The following is a 21,281-nucleotide window of genomic DNA, read 5'->3' as shown; positions in this document are numbered from 1 at the left end:
AGCTTGCAAAAAATTTATTCTGAGCAACTTTTCAGACAAGACTTGATTATATGACAAATACATAACCAGAAGTCTCTGATGAGACTCTAGCTCTACTGGTTTGTACCTATAACAAAGGAAGAGAAAAGTAGCAGTAGGACTTGAAGCTTTGCATTAGCAAAAAATAAAATATAAATGATCCTTGGTTTAGTCTCTTTCTGTGGCAAGATTTATTGCAATCAGACTAAAACTGTAGGAAGAGTAGCCTTTTGAAAGAATTTTACAGAAATTTCTATTTTTAGCAACTATGGCAACATCATTCATCAATATCAAAAACTGATAAAGACAAATATGTATCTCAGTGTAATATATTTGCATGCCAAGTTATATAAAAATCAAACCAAACTGTGGGGGTTGTAGCATTTTAAAAGTATTTCACAGAAATTTCTTTTTTTTAGTAACCAAGGCAACATTTCACCAAAATCAAAAACTGATAAATAGAATTATGTATCTCAGTGTAAGGCCACATAAATTTAAAATTTAGATTCTCATCCTAATTTCTTAAAAAATTGGGGCGGGTGGGCGGATTTTATTTTTTATTTTTTGTAATTGAAAGTATCAACAAAACACTCTTCGTACACAAAATCTTTACATTATGTTAATGCCAATATGAATAGATTTTATTGTTTTCATATCCTTTAAATGTCTACAGAAGATTCTTGTTATAAAAAATTAAAATATTTATAGTTCTATTAACAAATTATCAAGTAAACAGATACGGCACACGCCAAACAAAATCATATGTCATATTTGCAAAATCTGTAAAATATTCAACTGAAAGCCTAGGCCTGAACATTTTTAAGATTTAACATTTCCTTTGCACTATTATTCTCTAAAGTCTGCCGACGATGTCTTTTTTTTAAATGCAAAATCACATACAAGTACAACAGGAGATCGTTAAAACTTGTCCTGGTGTCATTTTCTTCTTCTGTTTTTACTTGGTTGAAATCTCTTTAAAAACTTGCTCATGCCAGTGATAGTATCTAGATGTCTTTATGTTATTTTTGCTTCTCTGTCTTCTCTTTACTGACAAATTATCTTTTCCTTTCGTATTTAAACTGCTTTTATTGCTGATTTTTCTCCATTGTTCACATGGCTTTTTGCTATAAATAGCGCCACGCGACTTTTAATACAGATGTAAGATAACTCTTAACTTTTGACCCAAATTCTTGCTGAATAAAAATACATGAAAATACTTTTGACACCCAAAAATCAAAATAAAAAACAACGGAGCGGGGCACTTTGAGAGGGGCGGGCGGGGATGAGAATCTAAAGATTAATTTTACCTGGCCTAATTAATCTACATGTGTGCCAATTTTTATTGAATTCCCAAAACTGTAGGGGTAGTGACGTTTTGAATGTATTTCACAACAATTCTACTTGTAGTAACCATAGTAACACCAATCAAATATTTATAATTATGGCTTATCATGGTTTTCTTATACTTGAGAAGACCTGTAAAAAAAAAATTCCCCCATATATTCCTATGTAAAACTTTGATCGCTATTGCACAGCTCTTCCTTTCCTTGGGGGTCATGAGTTGAACAACTTGAATTTACACTACCAGAGGATGCTTCCATATTTATATGTGATGTGTCATGAGAAGAAGATTTTAAAGGTCTTTCCTATATATTGCTATATAAAATTTGATCACCCATTGTGGCCCAACCCTACCCACAGGGGTCATGATTTGAACAAATTTGCTTCTAAACTATCTAATGAAGCTTTAAGTTTCATCTTTTTTTGCACCATAGTTCTTGAGAAGAAGTTTTTTAAAAGATGCCATCAAATTTTCACAAATTCTTATTATCTCCCTTTTAAAGAGGGTGTGGTCCTTTATTTGAATAATCTTGAATCCTAATGACCCAAGGATCCTCTGTGCCAAGTTTGGTTTAAGTTGGCCAAGTGGTTCTTGAGAAGAAAAGGATATTGTGAAAAGTTCACAACAACATCAGACAAATTTTGATCAGGAAAGCTCACTTTAGCCTTTGGCTAAGGTGAGCTGAAAACTATTTAATACTATTTCTATGCTCTATACTCTGCTGATCTTCTTCATGTGTTCAAATGTATATTTTTAATCCAATTTGCATAGAGAAAAACAGACCCATCATTATCAAATAATGTGATAAAATTGAAGGTGACATAAACTGATATAATACAAATATCACAAGATTATACTTATGTGTGATAAAATTAAGGGCTAGAGTATGGAAATGAAAATATTTCAATTTTTGTCAGAAACTAGCCGCTTGTATGCACCTGATAAGCTACAGTGTTAAAAGAGCTATTTAGCAGTCATTCACCAACAGTTCTTTTACTGTCATTGTACACTAAGAACTGGAAAATAATTCTTAATTATATTTTTTTTTAAAAGCATAATAAGGGGAGGGGTACATGGTAAAAAGAACATCTCCATTAAGAACACCAGCAATTACACTGTACATGTTCAAATCATAGCATAACGACATAAGTACTGTATGTATTTGTAAATAATGTACGTGTCATTTTACTTCATTTTGATTAAATAATTTAAAAACAAAAAGTACACCTGTTATTCAGGTATATAGCTCAGAAACTTTTAAAATACTGATGCACTTTAACGATTAAGTTTAAAATTAAATCAATAATTTCCATTAACAACAAAATCTCCTTACAACACTAAATATTGACCTTTAATTTACAAATTATACTTTGACTCTAATTGTTGCTAAAATTAATGTTCTGCCTTTGTAATTACATATAAGTCAAACATTGTTACAAAGTAAGTTAAGTAGAATTTTCTAAAAAATTACAATCTAATGCTTATGCCAGGTTTAGACTGAAAAATCTATACCGTTATTGAACGAAACATCATACTAAATCAGGTCAACAGTTAAAAAATGTTTTGTTTGATGTACTCTGACTGACCCATCAAAATCAAACCTACTCGCTAATTTTTCAGTACTTTAAATTTTAATGTCATTTTTTGTTCCCAGGGAAATACAGATTGTCCTTATCATTTTTCAAGTCAAGATTTTTCATTTCTGAAAGACACGTTTTTAGATTAAAAATTATTTTATAGCAATAAATATTAAATATATATAGCTGTTCCTTGTATACATTATAATGAAATTAACATCAATGAATTTATAAGTCTGAAAAAAACCTTCCTTGAAATATGAAGGTCAGAGTACATCAATTAAAAAAAAATTAATGATGGCTTCATGTAAATTGACATTCATATTGAAATATATATGCAGTGAAGGAGCAACAACTAAGTTTGACTACAAAATATTTTGACCTCTATAACGTGTAACAGATACCTCTTTGGAAATTATAACTTTAGGAAAGGACAAAAATCTGGGAGGGAAAAGAAATTGGATTCATATTAAATTTACTATAAATTGCATTTTCTGATTTCAAATTCCTTTAAATAATTGTATAGTTTAGTTTAGTTTTCTTTGTTCACTTTTAAAACAAATTACTATACCCTGTTTATCTCTGACATATTTACTGTTATATACTGGACTGTTACATAAACACAATGAATAATATACCCTTCAATGTGTATCATTCAATGTTGCTGTTGATTTCACAGAATCTGTATTCATATGAAGCAAAATTTATTCAAAAACTTCTACATGAGAAGAAGAAAACACTTGCTGTGGCCTTCAACTCAACATTTAGATATGTATGTCAACGAGATATTACCAATTAACAATAGTTGCTTCCATTCATATGTCGACTCGATATATCCAAGAGAACTTGAAATAAAAAACACCACAGAGTCTGACACATCTGTTCCATATTTGGATATATTACTAGTAAAAGACATGAATGGTAACCTAACAACAAAACTTTATGATAAATGTGATGACTTCAACTTTTCTATCGTCAACTTCCCTATTTTATGCAGCAATATTCCCTTATCACCTGTATTTGAGGTTTATGTATCCCAGTTGTTTAGTTGATTCGATATGCAAGAGCATGTCTATGTACGAACAATTTCTAAAACAAGGCAAGCTATTGACAAAAAAAGTTGATGAAACAGATATATCAAAAGCCTCATTTAAAGTTATCATTTCCCAAGTTCTATGGTCAACACACTGACTTTGTCATAAAATACAATCTATCATTAAGTTGAATGCTGACTGATGTTTTTCACACCAATTTTTAGGTCATTATTTACACACTGAATTGTCTAAGGATTTTCCCATTTGCCTGATCACGACAAGGAGCACATGGCAGGTGTGACCAGCCAACAGGGGATGCTTACTCCTCCATGGCACTTGATCCCACCTCTGACGTTTTAGAGGTCTATGTTTGCTCTGCTCCCAATTTGTATTATCAATGGACTTTTGAGTTTGATTTCTGTTCGTTATCTCCGTATTTCATTAATGGTGTGTCCTGACTTTCTGAATCACTACACTGTGGACTCTGTGGTTTTCTGAATCCATATATTACTCTCAATCACAACCTCTGCCTTTCCAACAAATGGAAAAACAACTTCAAATGTGGTACGTAGGCATCCATGACAACCCCCCTTTTCATAAAACATTGAAATTAATTTGATACACCTCTTATCTGTAGAACATGGAGCTAGACTTCATTGAATACAGGGGGTTTTTTAGGTCTTAAAACCAAGGGCCTGGGCCTTTCCATTTGGGAAAAATAGCGACTTTTGGTTGAAATTGGGAAGAATATCATATTTCATATTTTTGTAAATAAATTCAAATAAGAGGGTTTTTTTTCATTTGCAAGGTATTTATTGACTTATTTTACGTTCAGTCAATCAGTTTTTGGAGCATACCTTTTAGATTTTTTTTTTGAACATCATTCCTGATAAACCAGGGTTAGAAACTCCCTAAAATTACAACTCGCAAATAATTGCGAGTACCAAGAAAGTGAACTCGCAATTTTATAAGACTACTCGCAATTTTCATATAAAGTTAAATTTATATAAATTAAATACATGTAACTTAAGGAAAAAGTAACTGTACAATACACAAAATACAACTACAGTGTGGCTTTTATTTAAATTACTGATTTAAATCAAAAGCATTGTGTTTTGTCATATTATATAATTTTTCTACAGTTTCAATGCAAGAAAAATCAACTCGCAAGTTTTTGCAAGTTACCTAATTTTTAACTCGCAATTTAGGAATTCTAACTCGCGTTTTGCGAGTTGTATATAGTGAATTTCGAACCCTGTAAACGTTAATGAGTTCAGCCATTTTTTAACCATATTTGTTTGTTTTGATTCTCTTTTGGGAATTTTCTTTTATGAAATTGGGAAAAACACCTACTTTTTACCATTGGGAATGGGGCCTATTACAGGCCCCCTACGACCCCTAAAAAAAACCCTGGAATACAATGATCTAACCATAAAAATACTTCAGACAAGGCAATCAACTCTATTTAGCTAATACTTACTACTTAGAATGATAAGAAGCAACTCCATTTTCTATAAAATTTTTACATCTGGTGATGTTAACAAATTTAAGGTTTTTTCCAAGCTTGTTGGAAAGACTTGAGAAGTTGCAATGGATCTCATTCTCTGAAACTGTCAGATAAAGCACGAAACAGCACACAACATTTTTTTCTTGCTTATAAAAAAAAAAAATCCTATAAGGAAGAGTATGAGGTTAATTTCTGATGGAATTTTTTCCTACTTAAAATAGTTTTAAAGAAGAAAAAATAATTGAATAGTATCATATGAAATGTTGCCCTAATGTCAGTGAATACTGCCACATGTATTTATGAACATGTAACAGGAGAGGAGAAAAATGAGACAGGCCAGACCTGCATTCAAACACACACCTCCCCCTCTGAATCTCCAGTCAGGTGTTCTACCAATTGAGCTATCTAGCCACTGGTGATCGAACCTGTCTGACCGCCACATTCCTAGCCCCTAAGATGCCAATCCAGGCTCCTCCCTAGTAGGTCTTTCACCTGACACTTCAAGGACATGGCATGGCACCAAATATAACAAGAGAGGAGAAGAATATGATGGACCAGACCAGGATTCAAAACTGGGCACCCTGAATCTCTAGTCAGGTGATCTACCAACTGAGCTATCTGGCCACCAGTGATTAAACATGTCTGATAGCGACAAACATACAGAAAAGAAATGGCAAAACTGACTGAAATTCTCTTAATGGATAACCCTGAAGCTTTCTAAGAAAATAAAAGATTCCCCATCTAAAATCCAAGCCTTTGAATAAAAACTTGAAAAACACGTAAAGCATAGATAAATCATGGAGATGCTTCTAATCAGGGTTGCAAAAAACCAGGAAATACTCATATTTCCCAGGACAGTGGGAAATACTGGTAATTCCCGGGAATTACTGGTATTTCCTGGGAAATAAGAAATAGCTACATATTTCATAATTTTAATATTTGTCCGGGTATAGACATGTAGTACACCTTATTGGTTAAGATATCTACCTGGTATCACTGTCAATGATTTAAAAGTTTCTGGTTTCCAAGTAATTCATTTTATATAATCATAAAATGTTTAATCATATATCAGTCATGCGCAGTTTCCCTTTTACGCGATTTGACACAGCTTTTCTTTTTTTTGCTTTTCCTCAACTTTTTTTCCCTGCCTCTTCTGTTAGCCAGGTAAAAGTTGTTGCCCCCTTGCTTACTGCGGGGACATGGAAGGTGGATTTTAAGCAAAATAAGTCTTGTAAAACACAAAATAAGAAAATTGATTTAAAAACAATCGCACTGAATAAAACAAAGATTGAAAACAAGCACTGATCTAGATTTTCCAAAGTCGACAGAACAAATATGCACATTTTCTCATCTAGTGCAAGCTCCAAATTTAAGTGTAAAATGTGAGATTCATTCAATTTTTTATCACAATGTGATTTAGTACTCACTACCGAGTAGAATGCTCTGTGGGAAATGCAGGTAAAAACAGGTAAATATCGGCAATCGTTTGATGTTAATTGCTAACCATGACCATTTAAAAATCCTGAAAAGGACGTATCATAGAGGAGATAACACATAACATATAGTAAAAACCAATCGCAGAAAAGCAGTAGGGAGTAGTTTCGGAATAGTTAGAATAATCTGTGTCTCAAGACAAGCCCTCATCACAGTTAGAATGCCTCCCATATACCCGCAATGTGGCAGAAAATTGCAGAATCGCTTCCAAACAATTTTGGAGAAACTCAATGAATTTGCACAGGGTTTGAAATTAACAGTCGCCCACTCGCAATTTGCGACTAATGTTCCATGTGGGCGACTTAAAATTACGTTCAAGTTGCCCACATGGCGATTAGAAAATTTACAATAATAAATATTTGTTTTTCAATTTTGTCCTAATGTTTTGTATTTTTCTCTTGAAAAATTTCCTAATCAGTAAAGTGCTTTATCATTAACCGTAAGAAGTACTTATACATAAAGCGTCTAAGTGATTGTGTCGGGCAAAATGTGGCATTGACGGGTCAAGATAGAAAAGAAACACGAAGCATATGATAAAAAAAACGATAAATGGGGTTGTTGTTTTTATATTCAATAAAAGGTGTGATAATCTGTGGGCAAATAAATTTTGATGTGGAATTGCAAGGTTCAGTAGCCCACATAGCTATCAAGGATTACAAGTTAGTTTAAAACCCTGTTGCATTGAAAATAACCATCAAATTAATCATAACTGTTACTGTAACAAACCTTTCTAAGGCTGTGGATACATTTCACCTAAAAATTTAATCCACATAATGGAAGAATTCAACACTTTTCTCAATGTTTTTTTTATTCGCTTCAAATTTACATGCCATATTGGCATTCAGAACTCTTTTGGATTTTTCAAGTAAATGCACTGAGAGTTATCGCCCATGTTTGCTTTGCTACATTGCCAATACACAGAATACATTCTATCGTAAAACTGGGTTCGTAGGACATTTTAATGATAGAACATTCTTTCTATTTGCGGAAAAGCAGACATCGAGTCAGATGTAGTCTATAAAGGTCCATGAATTGAACCCAAAGATTCAATTGGGTTTTTTATGCAACTAAAGAAGGATCCAAGAAAATCGTTAAAAAAGAAGAGGCCTTTCAGTTCTACTCGAAGTAAACCTCTCAAAACAGGAGCACAAACTGTCCAGAGCAATCTGTTAAAACAACATGATTGACTGTAATAACTACACAATTGAATGAAGGATTAAAACAAGTTTATTTTGTTCTTGGATTTATAATTAACAAACTTGATAATTTTTCAGAACTGAAAACAAACTTGAATTAAACTTCGAATTTTTTCTTAATAAACAGCCAGGGAAACAAGGGACCTGGAGTAGTGATACACTCTGAATATATTAAATTGCAGTTTGAGACATATTCAGTATTATTCATCTTCTGTTTTTCTGTTTATTTTATTTCTGAATTTTGCACAAGATTGAGTGAATTAAAGAAATAAAAAAAAATCACTTTAACATTGTATTTCCCAACATTTCCAAGTTTAGAGAAATTTTGTAGTATTTACCTGGACATGAAATACTGGTATTTACCACTGGTAATTCCAGGCCAACCCTGCTTCTAATTCATACGACTTAATGACTTATGACTGAAACAGAAACTAAACTAAAAGTAGGACAGGGGTTGTGTTGCTAGAAAGAAAAAAAAAATAAAAAATGCTTATGATAAAAAAGACTTTTAACGAGTATTATTTTCCTCTATACAAAGTATTTTCTTCCTGGGACGCAATAGCTTACAAACATTACCCAGGAAATACAAGTGGACACATATGTGCAGTACGTTAGACCTGTCGAAGATTCCTTTTTTACACTTAGGTCCACACGAAAAAATCCGACCTTGTAAGTATAAAAAATTGAATGACATCGGGCTTTACATAACAGATCAAAACAAATCCATCAGATTACAACATACCGTCTATTTTTGACAATAACCACAAAGATACATTATTATTGTCAAAGAGTGTCCTGTAAGCTTCCAAAGTAACGCGTACGTAAAGTAATTCACAACAAAACATTAGACAACCCGTTCTCGATTTTTAAAGCGTCCGTGTCCTCACATTACAAATGTATATTTTTAAAAGAAATGTTTATTTTGTCTTTGAATGTTTTCATGAATTGGACTATTTCTCGTCCACATGTAAGAATACAAAACTTTTGTAAAATGTTCGGGTTTTGCACCATGATTAATTTATAAAATGCATTTTTGTGAAATTTATTCATTGTTTATTGTAACTGTTCTATTGATAGGAAGTTGATTAAATGTTTACAATATACTGTATGTTTTCATTTATATAATTATGAAGGCATCTTAGTTGATATACAGTTAAATTTTTGAATAAGTAATGACCCCCCCCCCAAAAAAAAAATTATTCAATGTCTAACCAACATTGATTTTCAACATTGAATCAACGTTAAGATTTCAACGTTGAACCAAATTTTCACAATCTTACATAAACTGAACGTTGAATCAACATATATAATCAACGTTGATTCAAAGTTTATTCAATGATGTGTGCCTGTCGAGTCTCTTTTGAAGTGTCCGATTTAATAATTTAATATATATAAAAAAATAAATAAATTGAAACAGTAAGTTTATACGTATAACTCTGATTAATATTCTCTTTCTTATTCATGAACTGTGTTTGAAATTTTTATTTGCTTGATTTTTTTTCCCATTCCTCGTAGGTTTTTGAACTTTCAGGTGAGGTAAAACGTAGAATTAATTTCAGACAGCCTACTTAAGGTCAGACGACACGTTCCTCAGAAATATATAACTTTTCCAAAGATTTTGTGATTGAAATATTGCTACTTTAACAAGTTTCCTCACAAAAAATTGAGACCCTGTACATTATACCAGGCATTTGTGCAAAGATTCCGGAGGATGGTGTTTCCTATATAATCCTATCCTATAGAGATCACTTGAACTGGTGATATCACGATTTTTGGTATATATATTTTTCAAACATTTTGAAAATAGTTCATAAATCAAAATATAATGGTAATTATAAATATTTTTGGTATATTACAAAGGAATGCAAGAACAGATATTTGAGGAACGTGTCGTCTGACCTTAAGGAATGAATTTAATAGCAGTCTAAGTTATACTGTATAACCTGGGTTGGGGCAGTTTACGCTTTATAAACCGAGAAGTGGTGCTTTTAGGCTTATGACCAAAAAATATAAAGATTTTGGCGAAAATCTTATCATTATTTAAGTCAAAACAGGTTAGTTAGACACCCCCCCCCGCCCTTTCGATTCATTTCGCCTTCCCTATGTCAAATGACTCCCCTGAATTATGGGAGATAGTTTGTTTAATAATTATATTGCAAACATTCTATAGTCTGAAAGTTTCTTTGATTTTCTTTTACTTTATTTCATCCTGAATATTTTCCATGTTTCTGTGTCTCTTCTTTTAGAAATTTTAGACTTGATACCAAAAAGTTGATCAGCATCACTTTTGTAAATTGTGCTTTTATTGAGTTCGTCCAAATTTTTTTTAGACCAGACAGGCTATAACTTATCCATCAGAATATACATGCAATATTTGTTTTGAAAAAAGGGACAACGATATTTTTTGGAATATAATACGGAGATGTCAAATCATATAGGCTGCACCGAATTTTTCGTGAAGATTTAACAACCAGTGGCGGGAAATTCTTCATCTTGGAGTAAGATGCATAGATGTCGATGCTCAGGTGACAGATAGATAAAGGATATTCCTTTTTTTTTTTTTTTTTTTTTTTTTGGAAATGGAATTTATTTCACGAGTGGGACAGGATTTTTTGATATTTTCACGAGGGAATATATATATATATATATATATATATATATATATATATATATATATATATATATATATATATATATATATATATATATATATATATATATATAATATTAAATCCTGTCTTACGAGCAAAGATCGCGATTACCTTACTTGACAAAAAATAATAATTAAGCTTAAGGTCATCATGCAGACATTATTTACTTATCATAATCCGTCCATACTCGCTACTTGGATGTCGCAAGCAAATTAAATTACATTGTTATTAAAGTAATTGGTAAATTTTGTAGTATTTTGTTTTTGATACGTCTATATTTACCCAACCAACATGTTAAGTGTTAATACACGGGTTAAAACCTCTTTGGGGTCCAAGTATATAGTCTAATAAATGGCTTTTCGATCTGTCGCTTAGGCAAAAGGCAAAGTTTGGACCATTGAATAAAACACAGCAATTATATTTCATGCTAAAAGTTACAGCTTTTACATATAACAATGCATATTACAATGCATGAATACTAGTATATTGAATTTTCACACTTAAGATATTTGTCTAAAGTGAAATTTTTAAAAAATATGAAATAACTTTGTCGCTTTTGTGTAATATACGTTATCAAAATCCTAGTATTTGCGTAAATAGCACAAAAGGGTATCTAAAACCTAAAATACTAGAATATCCAACAAAGTCCATAAAATGCAGTCGGAAACAAAGACAAGTTATATGGCAGAATACTTACAGAAACACATTGGTCTTTTAATCAGAGATGAGTGGATGTATTTTACGTTATCAACGATACACAAAATGGCACACAAAAATGGCAATCAGAAGTTAGAAGGTTATTCCCTATTCCCTATTGACTATTCGAATGGCGAACCGGATGCTGCTACCGGTTCCCTATTCAAATTACCGTAAGTGTCCTAATAATTTTTTTTTTCAAAATACTTGAATAACTCATTATAATACATGTTAAAGATGCAAATCAAAGACATCACTTAAAAAGGAAGAATGAGGACCCCAAACCAATGTAGCTAGCCTGACCAAAATGATGACAATGGATAGAAAAGGTAAACCTTGAACCAGGAGCTGGTTAACACCCTGGATCCCATATTTTGACCTTCATCTTTTTACAGGGGAGGGGTCTGGGAGGGACCCCTTGACTGTCAAAAGGAATTGAGTTTACAAGAGCGGTAACCTATTTAGCTAGCCCGGTCAAATTGGAAAAAATCCCGTATAATACAGTTATAAGAGTCCATAGTTCTAGGGGCTGGCTAACACCCTGGATCCCATATTTTGACCTTCATCTTTTTACAGGGGAGGGATCTGGGAGGGACCCCTTGACTGTCAAAAGAAATTGAGTTTACAAGAGCGGTAACCCATTTAGCTAGCCCGGTCAAATTGGAAAAAATCCCGTATAATACAGTTATAAGAGTCCATAGTTCTAGGGGCTGGGTAACACCCTGGATCCCATATTTTGACCTTCATCTTTTTACAGGGGAGGGGTCTGGGAGGGACCCATTGACTGTCAAAAGGAATTGAGTTTACAAGAGCGGTAACCCATTTAGCTAGCCCACTCAATTCCTTTTGACAGTCAAGGGGTCCCTCCCAGACCCTTCCCCTGTAAAAAGATGAAGGTCAAAATATGGGATCCAGGGTGTTAGCCAGCCCCTAGAACTATGGACTCTTATAACTGTATTATACGGGATTTTTCCAATTTTGACCGGGCTAGCTAAATGGGTTACCGCTCTTGTAAACTCAATTCCTTTTGACAGTCAAGGGGTCCCTCCCAGACCCTTCCCCTGTAAAAAGATGAAGGTCAAAATATGGGATCCAGGGTGTTAGCCAGCCCCTAGAACTATGGACTCTTATAACTGTATTATACGGGATTTTTCCAATTTTGACCGGGCTAGCTAAATGGGTTACCGCTCTTGTAAACTCAATTCCTTTTGACAGTCAAGGGGTCCCTCCCAGACCCTTCCCCTGTAAAAAGATGAAGGTCAAAATATGGGATCCAGGGTGTTAGCCAGCCCCTAGAACTATGGACTCTTATAACTGTATTATACGGGATTTTTCCAATTTTGACCGGGCTAGCTAAATGGGTTACCGCTCTTGTAAACTCAATTCCTTTTGACAGTCAATGGGTCCCTCCCAGACCCCTCCCCTGTAAAAAGATGAAGGTCAAAATATGGGATCCAGGGTGTTAGCCAGCCCCTAGAACTATGGACTCTTATAACTGTATTATACGGGATTTTTCCAATTTTGACCGGGCTAGCTAAATGGGTTACCGCTCTTGTAAACTCAATTCCTTTTGACAGTCAAGGGGTCCCTCCCAGACCCCTCCCCTGTAAAACGATGAAGGTCTAAATATGGGATCCAGGGTGTTAACCAGCTCCTGGTTCAAGGTTTACCTTTTCTATCCATTGTCATCATTTTGGTCAGGCTAGCTACATTGGTTTGGGGTCCTCATTCTTCCTTTTTAAGTGATGTCTTTGATTTGCATTTTTAACATGTATTATAATGAGTTATTCAAGTATTTTGAAAAAAAAATTATTAGGACACTTACGGTAATTTGAATAGGGAACCGGTAGCAGCATCCGGTTCGCCATTCGAATAGTCAATAGGGAATAGGGAATAACCTTCTAACTTCTGATTGCCCACAAAAATTACAAGATAACTTAGATCCTAGTAAAGCGACAGGGCCAGATGAAATACCATGCAGCTCGCAATCTGAAACAATACGCATCTAAATTTGCTCCACACCTTGCACACATTTTTAACATTTTACTGGCACAAGGGGAAGTACCTGCAGACTGGCGTCAAGCTAATGTTATTCCTATATTCAAAAAAGGGGAAAAATATTTGGCAAGTAGTTACAGACCTGTTTCATTAACATGTATTTGTTGTAAACTGTTAGAACAAATAGTTGTCAGCAACGTCTTGAACCATTTAGACCAACATGATATTTTAGTAGACTGCCAACATGGATTTAGAGCTAAGAGAAGTTGCGAAACTCAGCTACTTACTCTTAGCCATGAATTACTGAAAAATTTACATTCAAGCACTCAAACTGATCTGATCATTCTGGATTTCTCAAAGGCATTTGACAAGGTGCCTCACCAGAAGTTGCTGAGGAAGTTGGATAATTATGGGATACGTGGCAACACCTGGAGGTGGATCTCTGCTTTTCTCAGCAACAGAGTACAACAGGTTGTCCTTTATGGAATGCCAAATTAACATATATTCAAATATTTGAACCTATCTTCAAATAATTGTACCTATCTTCAAATAATTGAATCTATCTCCAAATGAATTGAAGATAGGTACAATTGAATTAAAGATAGGTGTAAATAATCATACCTATCTCTAAATAATTAAACCTAGGTTCAAATAAATTACACCTATCTTTAATGGAATTACACCTATCTTCAATTCAATTAGAGATAGGTTCAATTGAATTATACCTATCTTCAATTCATTTGAAGATAGGTACAATTGATTTAAAGATAGGTACAATTGATTTGAAGATAGGTTCAATTGTAACATATCCACAAACGATTTGAAGATAGGTACAATTCAATTATACCTAGGTTCAATTCGTTTTGTGTTATTGAAAATAATGATCATGAAAGCTCCCTCTAACAGCGACTTGAACATGGAGGGAAATGCACAGTACATTTTTATGGGGAGTACGAGGGTTGTCCAAAAAGTTCGTGGACAAATGCTTAATTTTCTTTATAAAGTCCGCAATGGCAAACATGTACGATAATATCTTAATATAGACCATGATTGAGTAAATGTACAAAAAATTAAAACAATGCACACTATTTACTGAACATTATAGCCTTTTATAGGTGTAAATACTTTGTATATGCAAGTCGCACGGGCCAGACTGACGTAACGCTTATTTCATGATAACATCAGAAATATGAATTTTGATTTTTTATCGCATGTTCATAGACGCACGCTATTTTTCTTTATTATGCCACATTGCCAAATGTGTGCAATAATATTTATGTATAGATTATAATTAATTTAAGTTTTAAAATTCAAAACAATACACAATAATTTACGAGCGTCATCTATATTAACACTTCGTAAACACAGGATGCACAGCCCAGCCGACGGCGCTATATTTATAACAACGTCATGAATAGGAATATATCCTATTTTATCAAATAACAATGGTTTTCCATTTCTTGTAGAGTCTCCGAAATTTTACACACCGTTGAAAAATCGTATACACCAATTACAAATCACTAGACTAAATATTTTCCAATAAATTTAAGTTGTTTGAATAAATATTTTGTTTTTGACGACGTTTCAACCATATTAACTATAATTGTATGATTGGACGCTGTCCCGTTCGGATGGCCTACGTCGCTTTTTCTGTCAATTTTTGAAACATACTTCTTGCTGTTTTCACTTAATATTTTCATTGTCTATTTAGTAAGCGATCAAAAGGTATCAAAAAATGGCGATAACCGCTTCATTTGTGATATATTAAATTTTTATTCAGTTTTGACTCGTTTTAAAAAGAATATAATCATTTCAATCAGATCATTTTATTTAAAAGTTCATGGCATTTTAACCCTGGTCCGTGCGCACTATCGGCGACCTTTAATGACCGAGATTTTTACAGAAATATTAAGTTCAAACGATAAAAACCAAACTATTCCGACTTGGATTTTCATAACTAGTATTTTGGTATACAATAAGCATATCTTGAACCATTCATTTTGACAAAAACGCCATTGTCCACGAACTTTTTGGACAACCCTCGTAGTTGTTATTGTCAGTATCTTTATATTTAAAGATAGGTTCAATTCAATTGCACCTATCTTTAAATCAATTATACCTATCTTAAATTCATGGCATTTGCACCTATCTTCAAATCAATTGTACCTATCTTCAAATCAATTGTACCTATCTTCAATTCAATTAAAGATAGGTATAATTGAATTAAGCCTATCTTTAATTCATTTGGAGATAGGTACAATTGATTTGAAGATAGGTACAATTGATTTGAAGATAGGTATAATTAATTGAAGATAGGTTCAAATATTTGAATATATGTTAATTTGGCATTCCATAGTCCTTGATGGTGAGGTATCCAGTCCAATGCCTGTGGTCAGTGGGGTTCCTCAAGGGTCAGTCCTTGGGCCCCTTCTATTTTTAATTTTTATAAATGACTTACCATCATCTGTTACATCTTATACAAGGCTTCAAAAAGATCTCGACTCCTTAGCTAATTGGGAACATGTCTGGGGGATGCAATTTCATCCTCAAAAATGTAGTTCACTCAGTATCACCAGATCTCGCACACCTGTAAAATATAATTATAATTTAAGGACATACGCAACATAGTTTGAACTTTATTGCCTTTTTCCCTGGTGTTGAAGAGTTCCAATACTTAAAGGAACTGTGTGCTACATTTTAATGTCTATATATCCTGTTGTACTCTTCTTCCAAAACAAATTTTGATAAACAAAACATCTAAAATATATGTTTAGTAATTTTTGTATATTTTTCTTCAAATTATACAAGAATTTTCATCAATTGATATCTTTTCAAAACCCCTGGTAATGCATGTTGATTTTTTGTCTATGAACATCTGATGGCATTATGATCTTAAATTAAGAATATTTTGAAAAATTATCAGTAGGTAAGGTACGTTGCGTATGTCCTTAAAAGGACACACACTAGAATCTATAAAGACATAGAGCACATAATTAGAGCACAATGTAAATATATATATATATATATATATATATATATATATATATATATATATATATATATATATATATATATATATATATATATATATATATACTTTTTTTTCATGCACAATACAAATTGATTTCCATAGCACTTAGTTTATTTATACTTTTTAAATTAAAATTTAGAGGTCTGTTTGCGCAGGGCCAGCCTATAATCATCAAGTTTGATGGAACGATGTACTATGTAGATGTAGATGTAGATACGTAAAACTGTCTTTGCATATTAATTAATTTATTCTTCCTGAGCTACCAAACACGTAAAATATTAAAACGAGCATTGATCTGTGCGAGTGCATATTTTACACCAATTAATCTGATACAAAGTAATTTACGTTATGTAATTTCCGTTATCAGTATAATACATATATGGTACCTTTCTTGCAAATAAGACGTCGGGACAATACGGAACCATGCAGGAAACGTTATTGGTTTTATCTCGAAAGCATCTTAACATCACCGAACTTCCGATGTAGATATAATGCAGGAAGCGCCATCAGTTAACGTAAAATGTTAAATTACGTGTTTTCCTTTTAACATCTTTCAAATATTTCTTTATTAATTCGTCAAGGATGTATTTTTGATGTGAATTTCAATTAATTTTTACAATCAAGGTGTACTTCTATTTATTTGTAGCAATATTTCACGCATAAATCTCTCTCATTACTCAGTGAAGCAAAACATTCATAACGTAAATTACAGTAAAAATAACATAAATTAAATATATTTTAATTGCCTTTCTCTGTAATTATATTTCATAAATTTCATTCAACAGAGATGGTTAAGTCAAAAGCAGAAATTAAAAATGCGTATAATGGGAGTGAAAGAAGAAAAAATAGGGAGAGGCATACACTGTAACTAGAGAAAGATAGGAAAAATACATACCAACAGCAGATCTTATGTTATCATTATATTTAACTGTGAAACTCTCAAAAGGATGAAAAATAAATAGTGTTTGTGGCATTTTATGGGTATTTGAAAATACTGCATGTCATTTAGATGGGTGAAAATAAATTAAAGAAAATATTAAGTTTTGGTTTGAATAGCAATAAAATTGTAATTAACGTTATCAATATATTTCTTTTAGAAAATTGATTTAGAATTTTCACAGTTTCTTCCCAAATTAAGTTTTAAAATCTTCTTTTCTTCAGGATTCATAAACATAAAATTAAGTCGCACAGGTATTCAGTTTAAATATTTCTAGCAAAAAGGAACAGAATTATTTCAGTTGAAAAATAAGATTAAAGCAAACAAAATTTGTTAATTACAAATTAAGAGAAAAACACTGGCACAGAAACAAAATTTTTGAAATATTTTTTTCAGTACAGACACAGTGCTCAAAAAACAAGTAAAACTGAATATTCATTTTAGCAATAAAACGATTTTTTGATGGGGTCATTTCGACTTAAGACAATAGCGTAAATTACGAAGGAAAATACACTACCTATTTTGCTTATTGAATATGTTTGTCATCATGCATGGTTGAGTTCTGATATTTTGAAAAATAAATCTCCCATGTTTTGTTTGCTTAAAAACAATCGACTTCTCCCCCAATTAATGACTTTATTTTTTTATGAAAGTTAGGCTGCATGTGGACGGATTATGTGAGAATAGGTGAATTATTGAAGGGGAACTAGCATCAAGTTAAGTAGCTATTTTTTCTATAGTATTCTATTATTAGCAAAATTGTTGCCCCCCTCCACACCCCTGTTCCTACAGCCATGACTTTAAATAGATATCTTTTACATGCCATCCTCGCATAATTTTGGATCTGGGTAATTTAATCTGTAAAGTTCTTTCCGAGTCATAATTTTGGTTCTGGTCCAAGTAACAGATGAAGTAATCAGAGCATTATGATTACTGAGGTCATTCTCATGGGAAATTGTCTGTAAAAAGTACATATTTTTTTAACAGATCTTAAAAGCTGCTATACAATTCAAAAAAAAAAAAAATGACCATGCTTTCTTTCATGTTGATGCAATGCTGAAGTTTATCCTCCCTCAGTTCAATAGAATAAGATTTTGCTTTAGTGTTAATGACCCCCCCCCCCCTCAAAAAAAAATCAAAAACTTTGATTAATTAAACTGTGAACATTATTAAATACCTTGCAGGGCAAAATTTGACAGAAATAAACCATTTATTTACTTGACAATTTTTTAGGGGAATAAAATTCATTTATCCCAGTTAGAGTTATCTCTCTTATGAGACTAAAAGGTGAAAAAAAATTAAGGACAGATGATACAAACAAAAACAAGAGGCCCATGTGCCACATCGCTCACCTGAGCACATTGGCTTGGCAAAAGCACAAATCAGTTCAGTATTGAAAAGATTGAATTAACTACTTGATGATGCTTCTATGTAAATATAACAAATGGCTTTGTTGTACTTGAGAAGATTTTCAAAAATTTTGATCCACCATTGTGGCTCCTCCCTATCCCAGGGGTCATCATTTGAACAAACTTGAATCTACACTACCTGAGGATGCTTCCATATCAATATGACTATACATAGCTTTTCTGTTCTTGAGAAGAAATATTTTTTCTATATGTTTTTATGTAAAACTTTTGATCCCCCATTGGGCCCCACCCTACCCCCCGGGGGTCATCATTTGAACAAAATTAAATCTACACTATCTGAGGATGCTTCGATATCAAAATGACTAATCATGGCTTTGCAGTTCTTCAGAAGAAGATATTTTCCAAACTATTTCTATTTAAGACTTTGATCCTTCATTGTGGCCCCGTCCTACCCCCAGAGGTCATAATTTGAACAAAATAGAATCTACACTACCTGAGAATGCTTCCACATAAATATGATCAATCAGGTCTTCTCTGTTGCTGAGAAGAAGATTTTTGAAAAATTTCCTATATATTTCTATGTAAAACTTTGATCCTCCATTGTGGTCCCACCCTTCCCTCGGGGGTCATGATTTGAACAAAAATGAATCTACACCACCTGAGGATGCTTCCACATAAATATGACCAATCAGGGCTTTGCTGTTCCTGAGAAGAAGATTTTTAAAGATTTTCCTATATATTTCTATGCAAAACTTTGATAGTCCATTGTGGCCCTGCCCTACCCCCGGGGTCATGATTTGTTCAAATTTGAATCTACACTATCTGAGGATGCTTCCATATAAATATGACTCATCTTGGCTTTGCTTTTCTTGAGAAAAAGATTTTTAAAGGTTTTTCCTATATATTTCTATGTAAAACTTTGATCCTCCATTGTGGCCCCGCCCTACCCCCGGGGGTCATGTTTTGAACAAAATTGAATCTACACTACCTGAGGATGCTTCCACATGAGTTTCATCTTTCCTGGCCCTGTGGTTCTTGAGAAGAAGATTTTTAAAGGATGCAATTAATTTTTCATGAATTCTTCATTATCTCCCCTTGAAAGAGGGCATGGCCCTTCATTTGAACAAACTTGAATTCCCTTCACCCAAGGATGCTTTGTGGAAAGTTTGGTTGAAATTGGCCCAGTGGTTCTGGAGAAGAAGTCAAAAATGTGAAAAGTTTATAGACAGACAGACGGACTACAGACAAAATGTGATCAGAAAAGCTCACTTGAGCTTTCAGCTCAGATGAGCTAAATATGGATCCTTGGATTAATTGGTATATATATTTGGACCTATTTTGATTGCAAATGATACAAATAATAAATTTCGGAAATATAAAGAAATTGAAAACTTTCTATGATTTTCAAAATTCTACTTTTTCTGCAATTTTTTCTGCAACCATGCTTATTAATCTATACAACTTTTTATCTCTTTAAATCCTATTATAATGAAAGTTTGAATGAAAAATTAAAATCAATGCAGTTAAACTTATTCATTTTACTTATATAAACTTGACTTAAGTTGTTATTTTCAAGACTTGATAAAAGTTTGTATCATCTTTCCTTAGAGAAATGTTTTACTTCTTCAGGGTTAATTTCCAATGACAAGTCAAATAGCAATATACAATTTGTAGTTTGTTTCATTTAGGGAATGTCTTATAGGTTACCTTAGTCACTCTGTTCCTTTTTGTCCATCACTGTGCTTTGTGTGTCACATTCTGCCTTTGTGTTACATGCAGAGCTGTGAACAGGATTGTTGGAGGGGGGGGTAGGGATGGGGGACATTTAAGGAGGTAAGAATATTGTGGTTAGGTAGATTAATTGACAAGAAAGCCCAGTCACTGGTTCACCTGTCTAGCATATAGGGGGCTCAGGTTCCATTTTTTTTCTAATTAATCTAATGTATTTTTCTCCCTTTTTGTTACACCAGCAATGGACATTCTGACAAACACAAAAAAATGTTGTATGGTAAAGAAAAAAATAAGTAGAATTAAGGTCTACATTGCTCTAATTCCACCAGATACAGCAGTACTAAGAGGCAGGAAATTTCTTCATGCTGTCAATATAGTAAGCACTGGCCTACTGTAAAATTGCATACTTTTGTGGGATCAAATTTTCGAGTCAAAAAAAAATATTGGTTTGTGGGGCTTTGATTTCGTGGTTGGAGAGTGTTTATAATCTCCATTTCTAACATGTGCATATAAACATCTATTAAAATTTGTCTAATGGGTTTGAATCTACATAATTATGATGATGACATTCATTTATGAATAAGAGGAAAAATAATTACAATATTATAATTAATAATCTCTTTCTAATCATTTGCAGATGTAGTGGGGAAAGGGAGACAATCCTCAGTCACAATGTGCATACAGCTACATGTAGCAAGA

This window comes from Saccostrea echinata, unplaced genomic scaffold, assembly GCF_033153115.1.
Source record: "Saccostrea echinata isolate AGI-Se365-2 ecotype Australia unplaced genomic scaffold, CSIRO_AGI_Sech_v1 ptg000030l, whole genome shotgun sequence".
Lineage (NCBI taxonomy): Eukaryota > Metazoa > Mollusca > Bivalvia > Ostreida > Ostreidae > Saccostrea > Saccostrea echinata.
The sequence above is the reverse complement of the archived record's forward strand: the minus strand, read 5'-3'. Positions refer to the sequence as shown.